The 24054-nt window shown below is 41.2% G+C and overlaps 1 long non-coding RNA gene across 1 annotated transcript; it reads right to left on the reverse strand.

The window, feature by feature from the left end:
• Positions 1–11067: 11067 nt before the first annotated feature.
• Positions 11068–23793, reverse strand: LOC149912714 (uncharacterized). The gene is made up of 4 exons (XR_016462275.1): positions 23580–23793; positions 17269–17440; positions 14961–15072; positions 11068–11644 (listed from the first exon to the last, which is right to left on the reverse strand). It is a non-coding gene; the product is annotated as an uncharacterized LOC149912714 (long non-coding RNA).
• Between the last annotated feature and the right edge of the window lie 261 nt (positions 23794–24054).

Raw genomic sequence — 24054 nt, forward strand, 5'->3', positions numbered from 1 at the left:
AGGCCATGAGGCCTCAGTGCCAGACCCTGGGGTATGGGGATCTGTAACCTCCAGCCCTAAGAGCAGGAGCTGAGCATGTCCCCACCCCACTGCAAGCCTGGGCAAGAGCAGGGCTCTGTGCCTGTGGCTGGGGCAGAATTAGGGAGCCCAGAGGTTGAGCAGGTGAGGCCTGGGTTGAAGCGGCTGGAGGAGATGGCCATGCTCCTTATAGCGCTTAGCAAACTCAGCCCCCTGACTGCGTGTGGTAAAGCTAGCAGAGAGGAAACTTGCTCTGGTAGTCGCTTTGAATACTAGATTTAAGTCCTTTGCCACAGATGTAACTTGTAGTACTGGTACTTGGGATTGGAGTTTGATTTATCCGTGTGTGAAGTGAAGCATCTTCTCTTCAAAATCTGCCCTCTTCAGATGTGCCAAAACATTTGCCAAGATCTCTCCACCCTGGACCACAGTGTGATCCTGAATGTGACCCACAATATGTAGTCCCAGACCACTCTGAATCACAGTTCCCCAGACAGTTTGGAAATCCTGCTGCATCCTAATCCACTCGGGGGACATCACAGCAGTTGTTTTTGCTTCTGTCCTCCAACTGGCATGTGTCCGTGCTCAGTTTGTTTCCCCCACAGCTCTCCTGTCTTGTGTGGGCAGAGGGACCTGCAGCTGAACAATCAGAGGAAGAAAGGCAGAACTGTTGTTGCTAGAGGTTATCTCTGATTTGTTCCATGGCTCAGCTAACACTCTCTCATTCTTACAGCTACTTTTTCCAGGAAGCTAATTTACCAGGAGATCAAACCAAACACTAAGAAGAACTGAATCAAAATAGTAAACAGTCATCAGCTTATGTCGTCTCATCTTACAATATACCACAGTCTGTAATAAGTAACTTCCAGTCAGTAAGTTTTTTTTTGGTCTGTGGATCTTTTCCCATCAGTTTTTTCCTCTCATGAAAGGATGCTTTGCTTAGTACCTAAATGGCAAGTGTGGGCATAATCAAGCTACTCTCAAAAGAGGAAGAGCCTAAGTAGAATCTTAATGAAAGATTATTTAATTATTTAACTAATTGAAGATAAATGTGTTTGTCTTTGCTTGTGAAATTCCATTTTTCCACAGCTACTGGAGAACTCTTTAGCATGCTGCAGCATAACATATAGTACCTACAAGGCATAGTAATAAATGATAATCTGTAGATTTGGCCAGTTCATTGTGTTTGGCCATAGCTCAGAACACTGCAATAGAAGCAGCTTTGGGAGAAGAGCAGATTTCTGTGTGTCACACTAAAGATAGCATAAAGAATCCAGCTCCACATCATGAGGAGAAGGGATTTCTTTTACCTCTCTCAAGCATCTTTTTAACCTTCCACAAGATTTTTTTATGGTGATATAAAAGAGCTTTAGAAGCTCCTCACACCAACCACAAATTTCCAAGGGAAAAGAATCTTGAGATTGTGGCCTCCATGATCTCTCTGCGCATAGGAAGCAGACTGCTTTTCCCAGATGTAGACATATCTGTTCAAATTGCCTAGAACGGAAGAAAAAGTTTTGGTTCTCTTCTCTCTCTCTCCAGCATGCATCTGCTAGTATATTTCATACACAGATATGAAGTTTGATACAGATCTTCATTCATATAAAGCTTCCATGCAGATGTCTTTCCTCTCCCAGTATTGCAGAAAAGCGTCCTAAGACAGTGACAGATTAAAAAACCTTGGTCTGATGTATTCATAGGCTTAGGATGAGACACCTCTCTGCTTCCAGCAACGTAGTTAACCAAAGAACTACAGGAGTAATAGAATTGTAGGCGTTGGAAGGAACCTCTGCTGGTCTAACCCCCTGCTAAAGCAGGTTCCCTACAACAGATTGCACAGGAAATTGTCCATGGAATTCTAGAGTACCTTCAGATAACAAGACTACACAGCTCCTCTGTCAGCCTGTTCTAGTGCTCTGTAAACTAACTAAGTTTTTCCTTATGTTCAAATGGATCACTGCATGTTCTAATTTGTGTCCATTGCCCCTCATCCCTGGCTACCATTGAAAAGAACCTGGCCCCACACACTTGACTTCTGCCATTTAGATATCGATAAGCATTCCCCTCTCAGCCTTCTCTACTCTAGGCTGAACAGTCCCAGATCTCTCTGCCTTTCCTCATACAGGAGATGCTCCAGGCCTCTCATCATCTCTGTGGTCCTCTGCTTAACTCACTCCAGCAGCTCCCTGTCTTTCTTGAACTGAGGAGCCCAGAACTGGACTTACCAGGGCAGAGAAGAGAGGATCACCTCCCTTGAACTGCTGGCCACACTCTTTTTAATGCACCCCAGGATGCCACTTCTTGGCCACAAGGGCATACTGCTGGCTCAGGACCAACCTGTTGATGATGAGAACCATGAAGTTCTTCTCTGCAGAAGGAGGAGGGCCTAGATCTGCTTTGTGCTGTGAGTGTTTGATGACTCTCCAATAATGGGAGGCTGTTTATTTCTCTGACATGTTTGTCTTCAGATTTGTGAGTTACATCTAGTACATCCTATTGTGTTGTGGTACATTATGCCAAAGAGCACTTCAAGACCTATGGACAGAAGAATTTCACAAGGAGTGACAAGCTCATCAAAACACACGTGAATCTAAATATTGTATACATGTAATAACTGTGTTCTTCCTGTTTGTTGAATTTAATTTAAGGAAGGTAGCAAGGAAATACTGCAAAGAAACTTCTGGATAGCTGAAGAATTTAGAGCTGGTCTATAAGAAGATTGCAGACAGATAATTGATATCAAAATAAGAATTAATAATCTACTAAATAATAACTCAAGGGAGGTCTCAGGATCTGTAAAGTCTGCAAAACTTTTGAAGGTGCCATTAATCTTTCTTTAATAAATTCATTCTCAATAAAATTTTTAACTGTGCTGATCCTAGCTAGCTTGGAGTTAGAATGATTACTACCAGCTGTGTGATTACAATGATGAGGAAGATATCTCTTCCATTTATAAGTGACATTTAAGATATTCATGAGCCTGTATGCATACATAGGGAGCTAAAAATAGGCTCAAGAATGATATCAAAAATAAAAGATTGTTACAGAGAATGGTGTGCTTAAAAGAAAAAAAAGAGAAAAATATGCAATAGTTATTTAAAAAGTCCACCACTTACAAAGCATGATCATGTATTGGTATGAGAATATATCTGAAGTCTATAGCTTTGAGATTATTTCTCTGATTGCCTGAATAAGCCTTCACCAGCATAACCAAAGCTTCCTCTGAGCAAACTGACAATAAAGGCAAGTGAAGGGATACCCAGCCATTCACTCTTCCCACAGACTATCACAAAAAGGGGTAGTTCCTTAGGGAGAGAGCCAGTGGTGCTAGATCTTCAGTTGTACCCTGGGCTCATTGTCCTCCCTCCTGACGTATTTTACTATCAACTGCCATAAATCCTCTGCTTCAGCAACATGTTTAATATGAATTAAGTAGCCTATTAATCCATTCCTTGAGAAGGAATAACTACGGATCACCAAGATATTTAAGATGAGTGCCAGTAAAGCTAGAAGGACTTCACTGAGGGGTTTGGTAGTATATAAACCTGAGAAGGAATCTGGGGAGAGAAAGTGACATACCCAAGGTCAGTGGCACAGTGTGGAACAGTTCCTGTAAGACTACAGTTATCTGATGTCCAGATCATTTTCCCAGCATTCTTTTATGCAGTAGAGATAGCTATTATGAGTAGTCTGACTCTTAGAACAACCATAATGTCCCTTCATGGATGTTCAAATATGGAAATAATATGTTTTCTCCATAAACATGCAGTGCAGCTCTTGGGCTTTTTCTGGTCTGGGCCCTGTTGATTCCCTGCAACTACTGGAGACCAAACAAATCTGAGGCCACTTTAAGAGTCTCAAATGCAGCAGCTTGTTCTCTCTGCCATAGCACACCTGGTTGTCTGGTAAGGAGTGACAAAAACTTCAGTTTCTCAGTTACAATCAAAGGGAGCTTGTATTCTAGTGCAAAATAATGTTGCATAAGTGAGCCATTTCCCAGCCTTGATCTATTGTATGGCCCACATTATGTAGGCTGCTGCACATTCATAAGCACTCTTCGTTTGCTTTGTAACTCATGATATAAGTTTACATAGTACAGACCCACTCCTACTTCCTCTGTGAAACAAACAAACAGTATTAAGGACTGTGAAGATGAGTGGCACAGAAATTGAAATTGCTCTCAAAAGCTTCATTTGGCCCCTGCTGTGCAAAGACCTGCTTGCTTTCATTTCCCATAGCAACTAAACAAGCTCAGTCTGTTCCATTAAATTGTTTATGAGGTTTAACAAAAGCTAAGGGCAAGCTGGCAGGGCCAGTGCTGGAGCTGCCTAGGTGAAAGGGAATGGAACCTAAAGGGTCTTTCTGAATGCTGCTATGAAGGTATGGATTGCCATGATAACTGGGCAAAAGGTCTGGGAGAAGAAGCTGATGTGAGAATACTGAAGGTTTTGGGGCTGACAAATGCATAGAGCAACCAGTAGCTCATCAGTACACTGCTGTCTCATTTAATCCAACCTGTGAGGGGATGAGGCAATGTAAAAGAGGCTGGGGTAGAGCTTCCCTGCTGTCCTTGGAAGCTCTGTGATAGCCACACGGCCAAACTCCAAGCTTAAAAATATGCAGAGGTTTCAGCAGATACAGCAAGAGCTGAGGCTGTGGACTTGCATGTAGAGTTACTTCACTTCCCAGCTTTTTCAGCTGGTGTTTGTTGTCTAAAGGGAAATACTTCTGCTAGCATTTTGTGTGCACTTCTATTCCTCCCTGCATGCGTAGACCTTCTCCGCATCTCCAGGCCAGCAGCAAGAAAATACCAGATAATGTTTCCCATTCTTCACCATGGCTATGTAGGGGCTGCTTAGATTTTCACTGCTGTCACCTGCTGCTTTTCCAATTTATCTCCTTTTGTGTCTGCTTCCTAAGCATTTTTTCAGACACAATTATTTTGCTTTTTCCTCCTTGATATGAGGCTGTGTTCTGAAGGCAAAGTAAAAACAGTGTTTTAGGGAAAGGCTACATGGTCTGAACTCTTGTATTTCAGAGTAGCTAGTCAGGTCACAGGCAACAGCTCTGTATCTCCAGCAGGGAGGCAACAAATTGGAGTCATTCCCACAGACAAAGCCTCAGTTACCTTTACTGTTTCTCTGCACTTCTTGTGTGTATGGCTGTATGAGAACAGATGATTAACTTTGGCAACAGTAGCTCAAGACATCTAAACAGACCTTTTCTTCAGGGGAAACAGAGATAAGGAGTAAGTTTTACATCTTTTCAGATGCTGGGAGTTCATGGTTCATGCAGCATGGGAAGGATCACAGATGGATTTCCAACGGCATACTATGCAGATCCCATTATGGAGGGAGGTCGCTCCTTTTGGATTACAAGGAAACAGCTCCATTCACCACTTCTACTGTCACTCAGAAAGGATGTTCACATGCGAACTTCCAGCTGCACTGCCAGAAAAGAAAAAGACAAGGCTGTACAGGTGCTGTGATTACCAGCGCCGACAGGGAGCTCCTTCATGCAAGTTGTTTGCGGAGTAGCACAGCAGAGGTCTGAAGGCCATGCCCTACATGCAGCACAGTGCCCCACAGCACAGGTCTGAGAACACTCAGGTTAGATCTCAGGTGTGACTCCTCAGTGTACAACCATCTCCTGATTGTCATCACTACTGGACCCTTTAGAAGCACATTCTCTCAACAGCATGCTGGTAAGTATTGTGTGCTATCCTCCTTCCATCTTTTTCACTCTCCATGTTTTGTCTCCTTGTGCTATGTTGTGCCCTGTCATTATAGACCTTCAAGATAAGGCTGGATGAGGTCCTGAGCTACCTGATCTAGCTGTGGTGTCCTTGTACATTGCAGGAGAGTTGGACTAGTTGACCTTTAAAGGTCTTTTCCAACTCTAAGGATTCTATGATTCTATGATTCTTACATTTGGTTCACAAGTTTCTTCAACTAGTAGTCTCTTTTTTTGCAAGTTGATTGTATGCCTCTTTGACATGGGGTCCTTTACATTTACTGTAAGATTTACTAGGCACAAGCACTGTGAAAACCTAATTGCACAATTAGTCATCACTAAATTGATGTAATTATATCAGTTCTGCATGTAAACCAGCCACTAGGACACGCTTAGTTTTCTTCTGTGTATTTAAAATTCTTTTGATTAGGTGCAGCACTTGGGGTAGCTGGCTAAACAAAGGTGGATGGATGGAGAAAGAGCCCTCTGGTGCACTCTGTGCTGGGAGGGTACAGCCTATTCTTCTAGATTAAGTCCAGATGTGAGCAGCTGTCTGCCTATTTTCATTCATTTTTCATGTATTTTTTAGAAAATTACATCTAGCATAGAAATTACTTGGTTTTGATGAGGAAAAAAAATGTGACTGCCTTATGAATCATCTTGTAAATATGAGAGCCTTTGCAATGTTTAAATAAAGTATCATTCCCAGTTTTGTTTTTATCATCATTTTTAAAAGAATGATGTTTCTTGTCAAGTAGGACCTTTTCTCAAAGGGCTATTGTGCTAGGAATCATGCTGACCGCAATGAACAAATATATAAATTAATCACAGATCAAAGCCTAGGGAAGAAAACCAAGCCCAAAGTAAAATTTTAAGCTACTTTTCTGCAGATTGCACAACACGTGTACATTAGACTTACATAGCTCTTCTGCAGTGTCCCCACCTGCGTATTCTGTCTACGTGAGCTGGGCAGAACTAAAAAGGAGATGCAGTCAGGCTGCTTACATTACCTGAAGGGAGTTTGTGGTGTGGTGGGGATCAGCCTTTTCTCCCATGTAACTAGCAGTGTGCACTTGACTTAGGACTGGAAGTGCTGGCAATTAAGCAGATAAGAAGCACATGCAAAAGGAGGAGGAGATGACATGGAGCATCAGGTTTGTCCTGAGAGCTAATGTAGACATCCTGTTACTTCTATAAGAGATGAAAGAGCATTTGGTCACTGAGGTAATAAATTGGACAATACCTCCTAAAACTGACGGTGCACCATATCCCCTAAATAGATCAAAAGTACTGTAAGGAAAGGAGTGCTGCAGGAGACAATTCACCAAAGCATTTACAGCAGCAACAGAGATCAGAATGTACATCTACATGTGTAATTAGCGTGTGATTAAATTGTGAATTTGCAACTGTGATTTTACTGGCAAAGAAACTGAGAGCACTGAGGCATAAACACAAAAAAAATTTAGATGGAAAAGAAGTATTTTGCCTTTTGTTGATAAGCATTCAGCAATAAGCTATTTCATAGAGCCCCCCAGTCATTTTAAGCCCAGCATTTGCCGTGTAGTGTTGTCCAGTTCCCCTCTGCTTTGTTCTCTCCTCATTTATCAGTCATGAGATGTCACAAATAATATACATGGGAATACTGAAGGTGGCTGTGGAAAGGAGACATTGAAGAAAAGCTGAGGTGCATGCATACCAAAACTGGGAAAAGGGAGGGCATTGCAAAATGGAGGGAAACTGAGAGTCAGAGAAAGGAGGTGGGTGTTCCCACTTGCCACTGTGTTACAGCAGCAGATATCAAATTCATGTCTTCCTAGTATTATGACCTTTGTACCTCCCTCCCATAAAACCAGAAAGTAGTAGCAGTAAAGACAGATGTGGTGTGAGTAAATGGCAAAGCACACCGTCCTGATTGGAAGCTAAGTCTAGAGAGATTTGGGAAAGCACACATCCTCTGTCACCTTCTTCTGAGTCATCTAACTCTGACAGATTATTGCTACAGACATAACCAGGAGGAAGTCTGGATACTGGTAAAGACCTTGCATTTTCTGGAAATAACATCTTCATTACAGTTTCATTGCTTTCATTTCTTGCTGGGCTTCCCTTGAACCCTGGATATAGCAATTTGTTCCAACTCTTGACACATTTTCCAATCTTCTCAGAGCAGCAAAACATATGTGCCATGGTGAGCGCATGGCATTCAGATGCAATCAAAAACCTGAAACTATTAATTCAAAGGACATTTTAAAACTTCAATTCATCTGTAATCTTACTACACAGGGACCTGTTTAGCTTGCCATTACCTAGTAATAGATATAAATCAAGCATGAAATAGAAGATAGTAAAATCTTTATGACTGTAACATTTAGAAGCATGGGATTTGTTACCACAGATTAGGAAGTAGGAAAGCTTCATTTTTGAACAGGTTTTGCTTCCAGCTTGGCTTGAAATGCTGCATTTTTAGGAGAGTTTGGAGAGCAGATTGGATGGCAGGATCCAGCATCTCCCAGGAAAAGATCCAAGTGGGCTGTGTCACTTTGGCCATGGCCATTGGACTTTTGGAAATTCCTGTGCAAGTTTTCAGTGCTCACTGGTAGCAGATGCACTCAGTTCTCACTGAAACTCATTAAGTGAATTGCAATTCTCATGTTTCCCCTGCAAGATTTCTGTAGTCTCCAAGTTCCCTGGAACAGAGACTCTCTTTGAAGCACTTCTAAGACAGGGAGACATGTGACTTCTTGATGGAGGCCCATGGTTGCTATGCTAATATAAAAAAATAAATGTTACAAGTAGAATAAAGTGGCCTGGCAATAATAAAGCTTAAAGCAGCACCGAAAAAAGGTACAGTGATAAATCACCTGGAAAATGGGAATTTCATTTTTATCTTTACTGTCCATGTGCTCTCCTTTCATATCAAAATATATAAATGTATGCACCCATATGTGAGACTCCAACAAGAAGAGGCAGATTTTTCATGTTTCAGTTGAGTTTGTACATGTGCTGATAGAGCTGTAAAGAAAATGTTATTTTAGGTTTTCAAAGGAGTACTGCTTTTTATACAAACAGGAAAAAACTTTCAGAATAAAGAAAATTGAGCATTTTAACTAATATTCAGAAACAAAATTTCTAACATGATTTACTCCAATCTGGGCTGGACTGGAAAAGCCTCATTTCTCATTTCTTTCCCTGAAAATCCAGCAGTAATAAAGACTGCTAGGTTTCTTGCTTTTATCTTGTGCAGTCTGGCAACTATTCTATTTCATCACAGAGAAGGGTTGCTTCTTTCGATTACCACAGTACTTATCCAGAAACCTATCAAGTATTTTACAATTACTTAAGAGCACTGAGGCAGTTTAACATGCTTCCCACTTTAAAAGCCTTGATTACCTACCCTCCCTTCTCTGGGAAGTAACTATCAGCACAATTGTCAAGTCCAGATTTGAAAGAAGAAAAATCTGGTATTTTTTTCAGCATCCACTGAGCTTACCAAAGGCTCAGACAGTTACACAAACATGAGAGAGGTGTCTGAGTAAGATTTGAACTACGTACTCCTGCACGAAGTTCAAGTGTTTGTGGTGGTATATGATGTTGATACTTTACTTCTTTGAACATCCATGTCTGAGCCAAAGCTTTTGTGATTCTTGTTGACTCTGTGGAGCTCCCAAGCCCAAGTTAAGCTAGCATATCACAGACCAGCAAAGAGGGGCCCAGCAATGTATCATCAGCTTGTTTGATAACCAAATGCCAGTTCAATTTTTTTAATTAAGGGAGTTAAAAAGCAACTCCAAGTGAGGCTCCTTCCTCCAACTGACCACTGTGTGTGGTGCTCAGCCAGAGCTGGGTCCTGGTCTCCTCTCCCACAGCTTGCTGTTTTAACTCAAGATACGATGCAGATCAATTTTGCTGTATTTCACTCAGGATCTTGTGCATCTTATAAACACTGCAAACCTAAGGACTTGCAAAGGCTCCTCTACAGCTTTTTGCTTTCTGTGGCCACAACTCTGCAGACTCTCTAACAGAGCCTAAATGTGATAAATAGATCTGGCCAGCTGAGGTTATACTACCCATAGGAGCAGACTGGGAGTGGTATGCCAATGCTCTCTGAGTATCCCTGCCCTGAATGCCCCATAGCCACTATGCTCCAGAGCCAGTTTGTCAACATGGATGGTCAGCAGGCTAGCACTCCTTCTCTCAGCACGGCAGAGATAGCCTCTCTCAGCAGACGCCTCAGAGGTGGAAAAGAAACATGCCCTGAATTTGCAATCTGCTCTGGTACCAGCTTCAACAGTGTAACAATAAATGCTGCATTAGCTGACAGTATCCATCAGCTAGATGAGGATCCGTGCTCTGCTATACCTTGTGCTATTTCAGTGCTCATTATGACAAAAATGCTGGGTTCCCAGAAAAATTGTGGAAAGCAGTGTGAGAGAGGAATTAACCCTTACCGTGGCTTTTATAAAGAAAAAATTAAGAGCTACAGTGTGAATGTCATTAAAAGGACACTATACACAAGACAACCCAGCAGACAAGTTCCCTAAAAAAGTCTAATGCAGCTTAAGCTATTTTAGTTCAATGCAGCAAATCAATAATTCTCTAAGAAGAGCCCTACAGAGAAAAGAAGGACCTGAACTCTGACAGGTGATCAGTGCAGAGTCTATAATGGCAAATACTTGATTATTCCAAGAAGTGAAATTTGGCATTTCTTTGTGTGGCTCAGTATTATATACAAATTTACCATCAGTGGGAGGACATCATCATTGCAAGTAGAATGTCATGAGGCCTAAAGAGGAAAGAGATCAAGGTCTTGCAGTATACTTTGTTTTCACAAATGGTGTCAGGGAAAAGGTAGAGAAAGAGGTTGTCCAAATAATTATGTTTGTCAAAACAAAGGCTTCATGAAAGAAATTCTCACACAAACCAGTAGCACAAGATAAGTTCAAAATCAGTTTTAACTTGGACTTACTGAATACCTATACTTTGTGAAACAGCTGGAAATATTGCAATATTGCACATATTAAGACATGGTAGCATCAGCAGAAAAAAAAAAAAAAAAAAAAAAAAAGAATAATCAGCATGAGCCTTCCACAATTCTAATATATGAAATACACTGCATTTCCATTTCAATTAATTACTAAGCAGGAACTATTTCAGTCATAAGACAGATAGAAAATCTGTGCAGCTTTGACTTTAAGTCCCAAAACTATGCCTGCAGTAGAAATTATCTAAGATATTTCCTTTCCACAATAAATGACTCTTTTCCTCTTTCACAAAAGAATGATGAAATTTTATTTATACATGAGCTAATTATTTCTATATGAGTAAAATGAGAACATTTGTATGAGACAGGAGCTAGATTTGCAGATGTGTTTTGTCTACCAGCAGTGGATCATAGCGCTTACATTCCAGCTTGCACAAATGTCCTCAATTTTCCTTCTGGTCCATCCTCTCTGCCATTTGTGTGGAAGAGGCTCCTGACTGCCCAATGAGTTGGGCGTACAGGTCAGAAGCGAGCGAAGTGAATCCCATGCAGCTTGTCAGGGAGATAAGAACAAGACAAAAAAATTATCAAGGACTTGTGCTTCTAAGGTCCTTCTAAGACATGTTCCAGTTCTTCCATCATTGCCAGGATTGATGCAAGACCTACCAGGTGAGGCCTTCTCTTCTGTTACAGGGTAATTCCAGAGATCTCTGTTGCTGTGTCCTCTGCAAATTTCATCATAGATCTCTCAGAATTAGGGCTGCTGCATGCTGAATGGAGTGCCAGCACAGACAGCAGAATTACGTGATCTGAGATTGTCTTTTCCAAACAGATGAGTAGCAATGTACCGACAAAACTGGAGGCGTGTAATGAAAAGTTAGTACAGCCATCAGGACCCGCCAGCCACAGAGTTAGCTGTGAATAGAAGCAATAGAAATCAATCTTACAAGAGGAAATATTTGGACCATAAGCCACTTTGTGCTCAGGTTAATGCAGATCTTTCGTTTATTTTCTGCAGAGCCTGGACCAAGACATGTTTAAAGAAACACGGAGAGATAAAAAAATGAAATACACAAAGAGTACTATATCCATCTTATACAGCCAATGAAATAAAAGTAATTGTTTGGAACCAAGAAAATATGTTTTCAGAAAAACATTTCATTGATTTAACAACACATAATTAAGCTCAATTTGCAAAGGGTGAAATCCACTATGTACACACTATAAGAATAAAGTAAGAAGTATATTCTGGAAAGATTTTCTTACTATGTATACTGGTTTGAAAAACCTCAGGCCTAATTTATCAGAACACATTTGGAAATGTTTAAAGTCATGCTAATACATGTAGGTCATTCCAAAAGCAATGCTTCCTATTTATTTCCTTGGAAACTACAACAGTTACAAAGAACACAATAACACTATTTTGATAGAGCAAATTCTCTGCTACAAAACACTCTTTTTTTGACACATTCCCACTATTAGCTTTGCATTTTTGCCATCAATTAACAAAGCCTGCATGCTGCACTCATAAAAATCTGCACCAACTGAGGTGACCCACTGTTTCACAGCTGTTGTGACATATCATTGCTAGGAAAATATTGCCAACCCAGTCCATCTTTCATCAGCCGGAACTGATGAAAGTCAGAAGGCATTAGATCTGAACTACGCAGTGGTGTGGTAGGGCAGTCCAGCCAAGACTGGCAGTGTGCTGCAGTGTCTGCAAACTGTTATGGGGCCTGACGTTATCATGCTGCAAGATAAAAGTTGTCTTCTTCTCTGGCCTGGCTCTGGGTGTTTGAGCCTTCAGCTTAGTCGGTATTGTGATGTAGCAGTCAGACCTGACGGTTTGTCTGGGTTCCAGGAAATACAGAAGGATCACTCATTTCCTATCCCAAAAGACAGTGCACATCACTGTACCTGCTAAGGTCTGTGTTCTGAGCTTTTCTCTGGTGAGGAATTCACATCACCACTCCATGGACTGCCATTTTAACTCTGGCCTTTAGTGGTGATACATCTAATCCCTTGTAATGATGCAATCCAGGAAATAGTCACCTTCAGCCTTGTATTGGTTCAGTAGGTCCTGACTGTTGCCGTAAATGTTAAGATAACACTATCACCCGTTGACGGTGCCTAATACAACACCTGACAAACTTGTGTACAGTCTTCTTTTTCTTCCTGTGTGAGCATCTGTGGGATCAGTTTTAAGAAAACTTTGTGATATTACAGTGTTGTCACTATTACTTTTAACGTATTGAAGCCAATTTTCAGCTTCATAAGCAGTTCTCTGGTCCTAATCCTCCAATTCTCATGGATGAGCTGATCAAGATGCTCTTCATTTCGTGCTGACAGCTATGCATGGCCATCCAGAATGCAGCTTGTCTTTCACATCACTGTCACCACTGCTGAAATGTACCACTCACTGCCTCACTGTGCTCACAGTCAGTGTTTGGTGTCCATAAACACTCACCAAGTGTCAGTGAGTATCAGTGGGCACCACTGGAGGAATTCTGTTCCCTCCCCCCCCATTTGCTTCATCTGCATGTTTATGTCACACATTCTGTCAGAGAGCCCTTCTGCTGCCATCTCTCACATGGTAACAAAATGTAATGGGATATTGGTGGGAAGGTTCCACCTCTACTGCCATACCACCAACATCTGTCTCTAATGGTGTGGACAGACATCATAAAATTGGAGACATTACTTTCAGAGCAGCCTCCATACATGGCTGAGTTAGAACCATAGTGAGGAAACAGTTCTTTGGTTGGCAGCTTTGCTCCTTTTCTTTGAGTGGCTGCTGTCATATAAGATTTACCTGTAAAGCCCTGTTACCATAATGGAAAGGGATTATCTTCTCATCCTTCTCAAAAATTCAATTGTGCTTTCCCAAGACAAGGATCAGCCTTGGCACAGCCTGTCTTCAACTACAGTGAGATACTGCCTTTCATTACTGCAAACAAAAGATCTTTCTAACTGCTGTGACTGCAGAGAATTCAAACCACACACAAATGGAGAACAACAAAAATGTAGTGAGCTTGCAGTTGGCTCAATTCACAAATCCCAGATATTTCTGAATATACCTCTAGGCTCCCCAGATTGTACCTACACATGTATAAGTATACAGTGCTGATTCCGCAGCATGACTGCTATTGCATTTTTGTCATACACAGAGAAGTAAAAAATGAAAATCGCATGTGGAAGTAGCAAGAGCAGGAAAGGATTGTGCTTGCTTGAAATGTAGAGAAAGTTTTTTCAGCGCTCATGAAAGAGAACATAGCGGAGGCAGACTACACAGCCTCGATGATAAACTCGTAAAACAGGGGAAACTTGGTCTTGTTCAGAGTCCTAAAAGTTAAGTTATATCTGTCTCCAGCATTAAGCCACTTGTCTAAGCTGTCAGTCACACAGGACCTCTTATGTTCCTTATCTGCAGCTCAAACAGAGCAATTATCTGTAGGGATCAGAGAACAGCTATTGTGCAGCACTTATTGTCTCTGCTGGCCAGTAAAGCATCTCCTCTTCACTGCTGAGCAGTTCTGCAGGCTCCCCTTCAAGATCCAAGCCCATGCAGATATGCATCCCACACTGCCTGGATGGATGTTGGGGAAGCTGCAGAAAGGTGATCTGGTGTCACATCTGTCACGTCTGTAAGCAAAGAAAGGGTGAGCCAAAGTAATGGTAGCTTTTTGTTAGACTGTGCATTCCTGCTGCAGTACTTTTCTCAGATATTCTGATGCAAACAAGCAAACAAACAAAAAATGCAGATCACACAAAGCACAGGACATGGCTTGCAGGTCAGAAGTGAGCAAAATGAATCCCATGCAGCTTGTCAGGGAGATATGAACAAGACAAAAAAATCATCAAACAGATACCAGAGGAGGCATCTCTCCTGCCTTTTTCCTCTGCTGCTTCCTTCTCTGGTAACTCCCATTCACTTCCAGGAAGTACATCTCCAGCCACAGATCTGTTTTCATACTTCTTTAACCCATTTCAGCTCTTTCTGTCTAAGGCAGTTCAAAACCACATATTTAGTCAGCTACTGCTTCTTCTGAAGTGTTTTATAGAATCTATAGAGTCTAATCTCAGTGAATCAACTTCACCACATATACAATGTTTTTAACAGGATAGTACAAATTATGAAGTACAGTGCCAAAATAGGACCTGTCTGAGACTTTCATACTGCTGCACAAAGGGGGAAGTTCCATTTCATTTATTATATACGATTTTCCAGTACCTCATTTTCCTGTATTGACACGTTTGTCTTCAATTAATATCCATTCTCTTTAAGACATTCTGAGATTCTTTGACATCATTTCCAGGGAAAGAATCAAAAAAGCACATAAAACCTAGAAGAGAAAATTGTCAGCTTAGGCTGGTGAAGAGAACTTTATACTATGCAACATAACTGCTTTGTATCTGTGGCTTTCCCCTCTGCACAATGCAGGTGCAGTAAGGCTGAGGTTATTTTAAAATCTTGTCCAAGTTGAAAGCACACACTACAGTTTTCTCCTTGATTACTGCCTAGCAAGACTACAACCTTTGCCAGGGATCAATAACAAGAAATGACAGGAAAGCAAATGCTCATGTCCATCCACTAAATTGAGGTAATTTGTTTGCTTGGATGAGAAAGGAACATGAGAATTATCAGGAAACAATTAAAAAACCAAACTTATGAATTTTTCCCTAGAATAAAATTTCTGGGGGAAAAGAAGGAACAATTTCAGGATAAGTCAAATACTAAAACATCATCAAAATGTTGCACTGCAGTATGAATTGTTTGTCCTTACTATTATAAGAAATCAAAACAAATCAAGACAAAATCACTACAAACAGAAAATCAAAAACTGGCTCTGAAAAGGGCTGACCTTATCAAAGTACAGTACTCCATCCTTTTCAAGGAAATTTCATCAGAATTGAAACATTTTTTGTGGAGTTTTTATTCTGATGAAGTGGTATTTTTGGAAATAAGAATATTCAGATAGTACATTTGCAAACAGTTTCATAAACAGAACATTTATGGAGACCTGCTATATCATTATTTGCTTGGAAGATCTATTCATTCTTTAGGTAATATGTGTACCAGCACATAAAGTTCCTGATGAAGTAATATCTTTTCAGACTGAGACTCCTCCACCACTTTAACAATAGAGCTATTCTGGCTTTACATAAACTGAACAATTATGATTTTGTAGCTGTATCAATTATGCTATATTCTGAAGGCAAGCTACTGCTGAAATTGAAACATCAAAGGACTTACAACACAGCTCACTGTTTTAACCTTAGCTTGCCAGCAATTCTCTTTCCTGCCTGTGTACCACAGAACTGTATTTGATATATATGGTACCAAGAACAGATCACAGGGACATATTATTTAATTACTGTTCCCAGGCTTTTGCTGTGCTCTGTTTCATGTCTGCCCATTTGTGATTTATGCCACACGTCAAAGACATGCCTTTTGCAAAAGCACAGAGTCCCTCTGTGAAGCACAGCCTGCATGCAGCCACTCTGGGGAAGGAAAAGAGACAATCCCAGAGACAGCATGCAGAAGGGCAGAACTGTTATAGGGTTCCTAGTCAAGGGGAGAACACTGCGTAAGTGGAGACCAAATATTTTCGTTGTTATCATTTACTGACCTCTCAACACGAATACTGTACTTTGGGCACACAGAATTATTGCATGCAAACCTTATAATACAGAACAAACAAATGCTGAGGAGACTTTTCTTTAATTCCTGCCTTTCTTACTACTCCTCTCCTCAAGGTCAGCTCCTCTGAGGTGGAGCACCTCACAGTGAGGCAAGGGTCAGTTCTCACAATACTGAGCAGATGCCTTCTGAGCTCCAGCACTGAAGTGTTCATGCCACTGCGTGGAATGAATCTTTGGAGGCTGTCCTGGGCACTCACATTTGCTTTACATCCATAAGATCTGTAAACTGTCCATCCACCTATCCCTCCTCCCTCTCAGAAGCATTCTACCAGGCTACTCTAAATTTGTCGATTCAGTAGCTGCCAGAGCCGTCTCTGGAGATGTTCTTCAGGATGAAGGGACTGTCCAGCTTTAGGCAGCAATTAATCCTGACCAGAACATTGCAGTTAATGAGAGATATTGGCTCACTGCCTGCAAAACAGATGCACTTTCATCTTGGCTTGCAGAGCAATCAAATTTACATTGCAGTTGGCATACAGCCAGAAGGGAGAGAAATTTCCAATGGCTGTGAAAAACAAAACAAAACAACAGAAACAACAACAACAACAAAAACCATTAAAAACATTGGAATTTCACACTTTCAGTATACATTTTACAAAACCCTACAAACATGTCATGGCCAATAGAATTCGAACATCCAGGCAGATCCAGTTCTCAGCAGAGCAGCGCATTCTGTGAATAGCTACAATAAACACATCTTTACTATTTGAGTGTCTGGACAGTCAACCCTCACTGAAAGAAGTTTTTTTAACAGCTGTTTTTTTTTAACAGCAGACCATAGATAACTGAACGCCATTCTACAGAAGGAAAAAAATAAATCATGAGTTCCTGCTCACTTTTTGTATATCATTCCTAGAAGTACCTCCTGGAGATAAAAGATCCCTTCCTGCTCTCATCAACAGCTGTGAATTTTCCTGCTGGTCTTGGCAGTTCCACACTCTAGAATTGGCTTTCTCCATAAATAAAATCCAAGAAGCTGTTTTCTGGCCAGTTCCTTCCTTCACAATCCTGTAAAGCAGAATGACATCGGTAGACTTTTTTTTGTTTGTTTGATTGCTTTGTTTTGCTGCTGACCCATTATACAAGAGGCTTTTGATGCTAATGTCATCAAACATACAAACGGACCTTTTCTTATATTCCTGTAAAGCCATATTCTTTCCTGCACAGCACTGAAGTAAAGGTACAGAGAATTTGCCAGAAATCAGAGTGTTCTTTCACAGTTCTCTGTAAATATCAGTGCAGGAGTGAAAACAAACAAACAAACAAACATGGTTAAATAATGATTGTAAACAAATTATTTCTTTGAGGATGAGTAATGGGTGTACAAAATTTATATTCAGTATTATTTACACAGCAAATCACAATCATACAGCTTACAATATCTGAAAGCTCATAATTCTGTTCAGAAATAGCCATCAGAGAGAAGAATGGTATATTACTCTATAGCAAATGTAGGAAAAAATACCAGGTGCAGGGAACATCTGTTCTTTTCTTTGCATGATAGTTAACAGGTTATGTTCCCCTTCTTGAATCTGCAGAGATCTCAGCGGCATTGCTTTGTTTCTGCCATCAGGAAAGATTGAGGCTGCTCACGTATTAATCTTTAGTAGCAACTGCATTTCAGCAGCAAATAGAAGACAAGCAGAACTAGTGAGTCATCCTCTCCTGCACCCTGAAATCCCGCACAGCCTTGTGCAACTCATGTAACACAAGACACAAGAACAGGGCAGTAATAAGAGGGAATTATTACAGAGATTCTGTGCATTTAATTTTAGCAATCTGCTATTAAGGCACAATCTGCAAGCTGAGGCCTCTTGTATAGACAGTGGTGGAATTCTAGCACATCTCATCTGAGATTCACTCTGTTCTCATCCACTAGACTGCACTCAGCTCCCCAGTTCCACCAACTCTGACTGTCCCTCAGGCCCTCACTATTCTCCTGCCCAGAAACAGTCTCTTCTTGAGGGAGCTGAGCAGTTCATAATTTAGCCTGTATGAGTATTCCCACACCAACTCTTCCAGCTGTGTCTCTCAGATAGCTTCATAAAGAAGGAGACTAGAATCTTCAGTGGCTAGCACAGGTCTTGGTAACTAAATGAGTAACAGAAAAATGGCAGATGATATCCAGTATAAAAAAAACAGAAGATAATATGTCTAGAGAAAAGTAAATTTAAGCCAGGTCGATGTAGCACTTAAAGCAGAACAGGATATTAGAGCCCAGGACAGAGCTCTCAGAGTCACTGCAGACAGGTCTCTTAAATCATTAACTTGGTACACAACAAGAGAATGCTAAGTACCAACAGGGAAGGATGGAGTAAAAGACAGGAGAATCATTCTTCAGTACATAAAACCATAGTATACCCACCTGGTAAGCACCGTGTGCAATTCTGGTCTCTACACCTCTGTAAGGGCATGGTGGTGAAGATCAGAAGGGTAAAGGCAATGAAATGGAGGACTTTTAGAGAAAGAGGCTGAGTTCAATTTGGAAAGGAGAAGTTTGAGAAGACTATGAAGGGGTTTACAAAACCATGACAGTAGAGTACAAGGTAGATGCAGAACTGCTGTGCAATGCTTGAGCAAGAGGCTATTCAATGAAATCAGTATGAAATTGGTTTAAAGCAGTAAACAAACACAGTAAGAAATAAGCCTGTGGAATCTCCTGCCACAAGAGGATGTGTAGACAGATTGTGTCAAGAGTCACAGACATCAGAGCTTTAAAAAAACAGTGTTCCTTTAACAGCCTAGCTCCAGCAACAGGCTGAGTAGGAAGGCTACAGAAACTGGCCAAGTTACCATGATCTCCTTAAGTAGCATCTGCACTGGTAGATATGGAAACAGAGCATTGGCCTAATCCAGCAGGGTATTCTTTGTTTTCCTACAGCACCAGTCAAACCTGCAAGGATATCTTTGGCAACCTTTTCTCCAGACCCCAGAAGATGCAATGGAGCCTCAGAACAACAGCCCAGCAATGCCCACTGGTTTTAGTGACTGGGACAGAAAAAGATATTCTGGTATACTGTGTTGACACTTATGAACCATGTTAGAAAATCAGAAAAGAAAAGTCAACACAAATTGTACCATAGATATATTCCCCTCAAGGTTTGCCATTGTTAGATTGTTCACCCACCTGTTTGGACTACAGCTCAAAAGCCATAAACAGCAGATCGAACTTCCAGAAAGTCATGACACTGCAGCCAGAAGTCAAGATATTTCTGATCTGTGTCAAACATGCCAGGAAATGCATTTGCAGAGACTCGTAGAACAACATTCTGCAGACAGCAAGCATGGTTTAAAAGGAGTCAAATGGATTTAAATCCATGTTCTCTATAACTATTATCTCTAAACTGGAGAGATACAGATTTGAAGGCTAGACTATTCATTCAAGGCCAGGCTGGATGTGGCTCTGGGCAGCCTGATCTGGTGGTTAGCAATCCTGCACATAGCAGGGGGGTTGAAACTCGATGATAATTGTGGTCCTTTTCAACCCAGCCCAATCTATGGTTCTATGATTCTATGAATGATAGCAGTCAGAGGATTGTTGTCAATGGCTCTACGTCCAGGTGGTCATGAGTGGTGTCCCTGAAGGGTCAGTCTTGGGACCACTACTTTTCAACATCTTTATCAATGACCTAGATAGTGGGATTGAGTGTACAAGCAGCAAGTTTGTTGATGACATCAAGCTGAGTGGTGGAGGCACTCAAGACCAGGTTGGATGGGGCCCTGAGCAGCCTGAGTCCGTGGGTGGAAAACCTGCCTGTGGCAGGGGGTTGGAATTGGCTGATCTTTGAGCTTCTTTCCAACCTAAACCATTGTATGGTTCTGTCTTCTTCTTCAACTGTCTCTGTCTCCTGTTTTGCTGCCACATCCCACACAACATTCAACTTCTTTTCAATTTCTGAAGGATGCTGTGTTGAGAACATTGTCACTGCAGGAGAGCAGAGGGAGCTGGTAGCAACACTGAAACTCTCAGGATGAGCCCTTACAGTATATCACAATAGCAATGTGAGAAAAAAGAGTTTTAGCCTCTTTACTACAGAAGTGGCTCCATCTTTTCTGACAGTATCAGGAGAGAACAAACTGGGAACAACATTGAGAGAGGAGAGCATCTACATAGTGGCTGTTGCCTTTTCTACAGGTTGAGAATAAAGCAGAATGACTCCTTTTCATGGTAGTTTTTTGACAGTCTGACCCATCATATGTCAGGAGACAGAGCAGTTGGAACAGTCTGGAAGCAAACAATAATTTGGATAAACTCCCCAGTGGTGGCTACATGAAAGAAAAATAACCTACTGGAATCTAAGGAAGCACAAGCAGACATGAGCTGCCATGACAGTCTGATTTGACCAGGCAGAACAAGAAGGCAGGAACTGATCTTTAGGAAGGAGTGTTTCCCTGTATCAGCACAGACATCCACTTTCAGAAAATGGAGATAATGCATAACCAAGTGGTCTCAAAGAGTCTTGAAATAAACAGAGTAAATGAAAATGTGGCAACCTGTGGAATGGTAGGCAGTTCAAGCACAGAGAATTTCCTTTCAAAGCTCCCCAAGAATTTATCACTCCCAGCTGTGGAGCAGTACCACATCCACCACAGCTTTCCTCCTCAGGGCAAATGTCTCATGTTTCAGTGGCAGAGCAGGAGGGAAAGAAACTCCACTAACAAATATTCTTAACCCTCTGGGCTCACCTCAAAGGTTCTTTTGGTAGGGAGATACCTGAATATTATAATAGCAGAGACTCAAATAGGAGTTTAGTCCTTCAAACATTACCTCTGGTAAGACTACATTCTGACCCCACTGGAGGAATGTTCCTTTAGAGGCTTTGAGCTACACTAAAGGTAGGAGTATGTTGCAGTACCCGACGAAAGCTCTGCTTTTAAATTCACTCCCTGCACTCAGAATACAATAGATACGTGCTTACTCAAATGCTATGATAAAAAAAAAAAAAAAAAAAAAAAAGAAGGTGAGATGATCATTTAAAGGTACTGGGAGTCTCAAAGGATAGCACTGATTTCATGTATCCTATGGATAACTTTAAACAAGATGTTGAGAATGATTGCTGGGCAGAGTGCTGGGTGGAGAACAGTCTTCCATTTCAGAAGATCCTTGGTCCATTCCTGTTACTGACTGCTGAGGAAGAAAAATTATCCAGAGATCCCTTCTCTTTACTGGCTACCTCCATTTATTTGTCTAATTAGAAATAACTTTCACTACTTGGTCTATGTTGCTTTTTATATCAGCGTAAAAGCATGTCCCCAGGTGTTCATGGTTGTTGCATATTTTAATTGAATCCACTGTGTGTAGATAGCCTAACTATACTATACAGAGACCAGAATGCCCCTAAACAGCCTCCAAGACATGCTAACTTACTGTGGTGTTTGCATTCTAGCTGGCAACATCCCTTTATGCTGCTTATAGAATTGATCGGTACATTGGAATCTAATGCCCAGCTGGATCCAGTATATATTACATGCAACCCACTGCCAGCAAAATACGATAATGAATGGAGAGTCATGCAGCCAGCGCATGCACTAAAAGAATTTGTCTTATCTTTAAAGTGTGTGGAATTTAAATCAGACAAGCTGACTGCTTGAATGTCAAAAATAAAGCTGGTTTCAGGCCATTTCAGTCTGATCATAACATCTGCCTTTTATGAAGATTATTTCAAATCCAGAAGCCATATTTTGTCTTTCTTTCTCTTCATCTTTTGAGGAGGAAGGAGCCATCCTTTCAAACAGCATAATGTGTTTTGTTGATAAATATTGTGTAATGGAACTTTGCAGTTCTAGAAGAGAAGAAAAATTTTTTAATTGTTTCTAAATAAACTTTTTCCTTTTACAGAAAGCAGAAACAGTACAGACAAATAGGCAAATGCTAAAACCCTGAAGCTGTCAGAGCAGCTCTCTTGAGAATTTTTAGTCTGCTGGACTCGTCATGGCCCATCACACTGATTGCTATGTCACTTTGCATCTTAAATAAGCTTTTATTAGCAAAAGAAAGCTAAAGTTGCCTCCTTCACCAGCCCACCTTCCCCACAACTGAGACAGAGTGCTGATGCCATTTATACACTCCTTCAGCACATTAGATATGGTTTTACATTTCTTTGCTGCTGAAGACTCAGAAAACACTGAGTGTTTAGTCAATCAGCAAAGATACAGAAAACAACTCAGGTTTTGTTGCTGTTGCAATGTCCTAAGTTTGTTTCTGGAAACTTTTTGTAAAATGACACGTGTACCTTCATTTCACACTGCTACATCTCCCCACTCTGGTGAGAGAAGTAGGTGATTAGATTTGGTGCATGAAGGTGAGGAAGGAAACAGGGCAATGGCCTGAATATGTTTGCTCTTTGAGAGAGAGAACTGGTGAAGGAAAGCAGTGTGTAAGACATCTCATGATCATGATGAAAAAGTGAAAAACAGTGGGGAAAGTAGGATTAGTTCTATGTTTTTGGGCTAACAGTTTTTCTTCGCAACCATGCTTTTGAGTTGAGCACTGGGAGCAAATCAATAAAAGTTTCTCCTGAATTGCTCAGCTCTTAGACTTCCACCAAGGCAAAGAGCAGTGGCAAAGAAAGTGACTTGCCTTAATTAATTTGAACAAAAGAGGAGCATCATGAGGTTCTCTGTATGATTCATAAATGCAGAGCTTCTTTTAATCTAATGACTACAGAATTTCAAATCTAACTCCATGGGAATTTTCCTTTCTGCTCCCCATTTGGTGAATTTTTTATGACTGTTTCAACTGCTAAAGTAGCCTCAGATATGCTGACCTGGAAAAATCTTTTGCATTAATGGGAAACAATGTCTGACGCCAACTGCATTGCTGACACAGCTATTAGCTGGTAGCAGAAGCGTGGGGGAGACCAAGGAATTGTGGTAGGCAGTGTCTGCAGGCCTCAGATGCACAGCTGGTTTCTCTCCATCTGACCCAGTGGGTCTGGTCTTCAGACCCACCTTATTCTTTCCTTATTCTTCTACCCTTTCTTCACTAGAAGATCCCATCTCCTCACTCCAGTAAGCCTGCTTCATTCCAGTGCCAGGCAGGAAGTTTTCAGTAAACTTTTCCCAAGTAATCAATTTTTCCAAGCAGACAAAAATAGTAATCAATTCTTCCCCACTTTCCCTTGTCATTTCCATGACTTTCCCCTACCTCAGGCTCTGCAGCCAGCTCCTGGTGCTGGCAGAGCCTTCCAGTTTCCTGTGGCCTGCATACCATGTGTGCATGAGGGGAGAACTGCAGAGCTGATTATCCAGAGCTGATGGCAAATTAATGTAAAATGAAAAGCTCTATGTACACCTGAAAGTCTCAGCAAGTTAGTACATCATCATCTTCGTTTCTGAGACGTCTGAGTGTCCTAGCCTGCTGTGCTGCAGATGTGCTTTGTTGTGTCATAATTCTCACTACACTGCCTGATAGGTCTAACAGAGTCAGAGAAATTGCCTGGAAAAACCTCCATAAACTGAAGCTGAAAGATAAACAGGCAGGTGGGAGCAGCAGTTCAAAGTGCTAGTCTCATTTTCCTCCTGGAACACTTCCTTATTTTTATTGTATTACTGGGATCTGCTATTAGGGCCCAAATTATGGCTCACAGTAATAAGACCTGATAACAAGTCACAGAAAGATG

This window comes from Phasianus colchicus, chromosome Z (genome assembly GCF_987193195.1).
Source record: "Phasianus colchicus chromosome Z, bPhaCol1.hap1.1, whole genome shotgun sequence".
NCBI lineage: Eukaryota > Metazoa > Chordata > Aves > Galliformes > Phasianidae > Phasianus > Phasianus colchicus.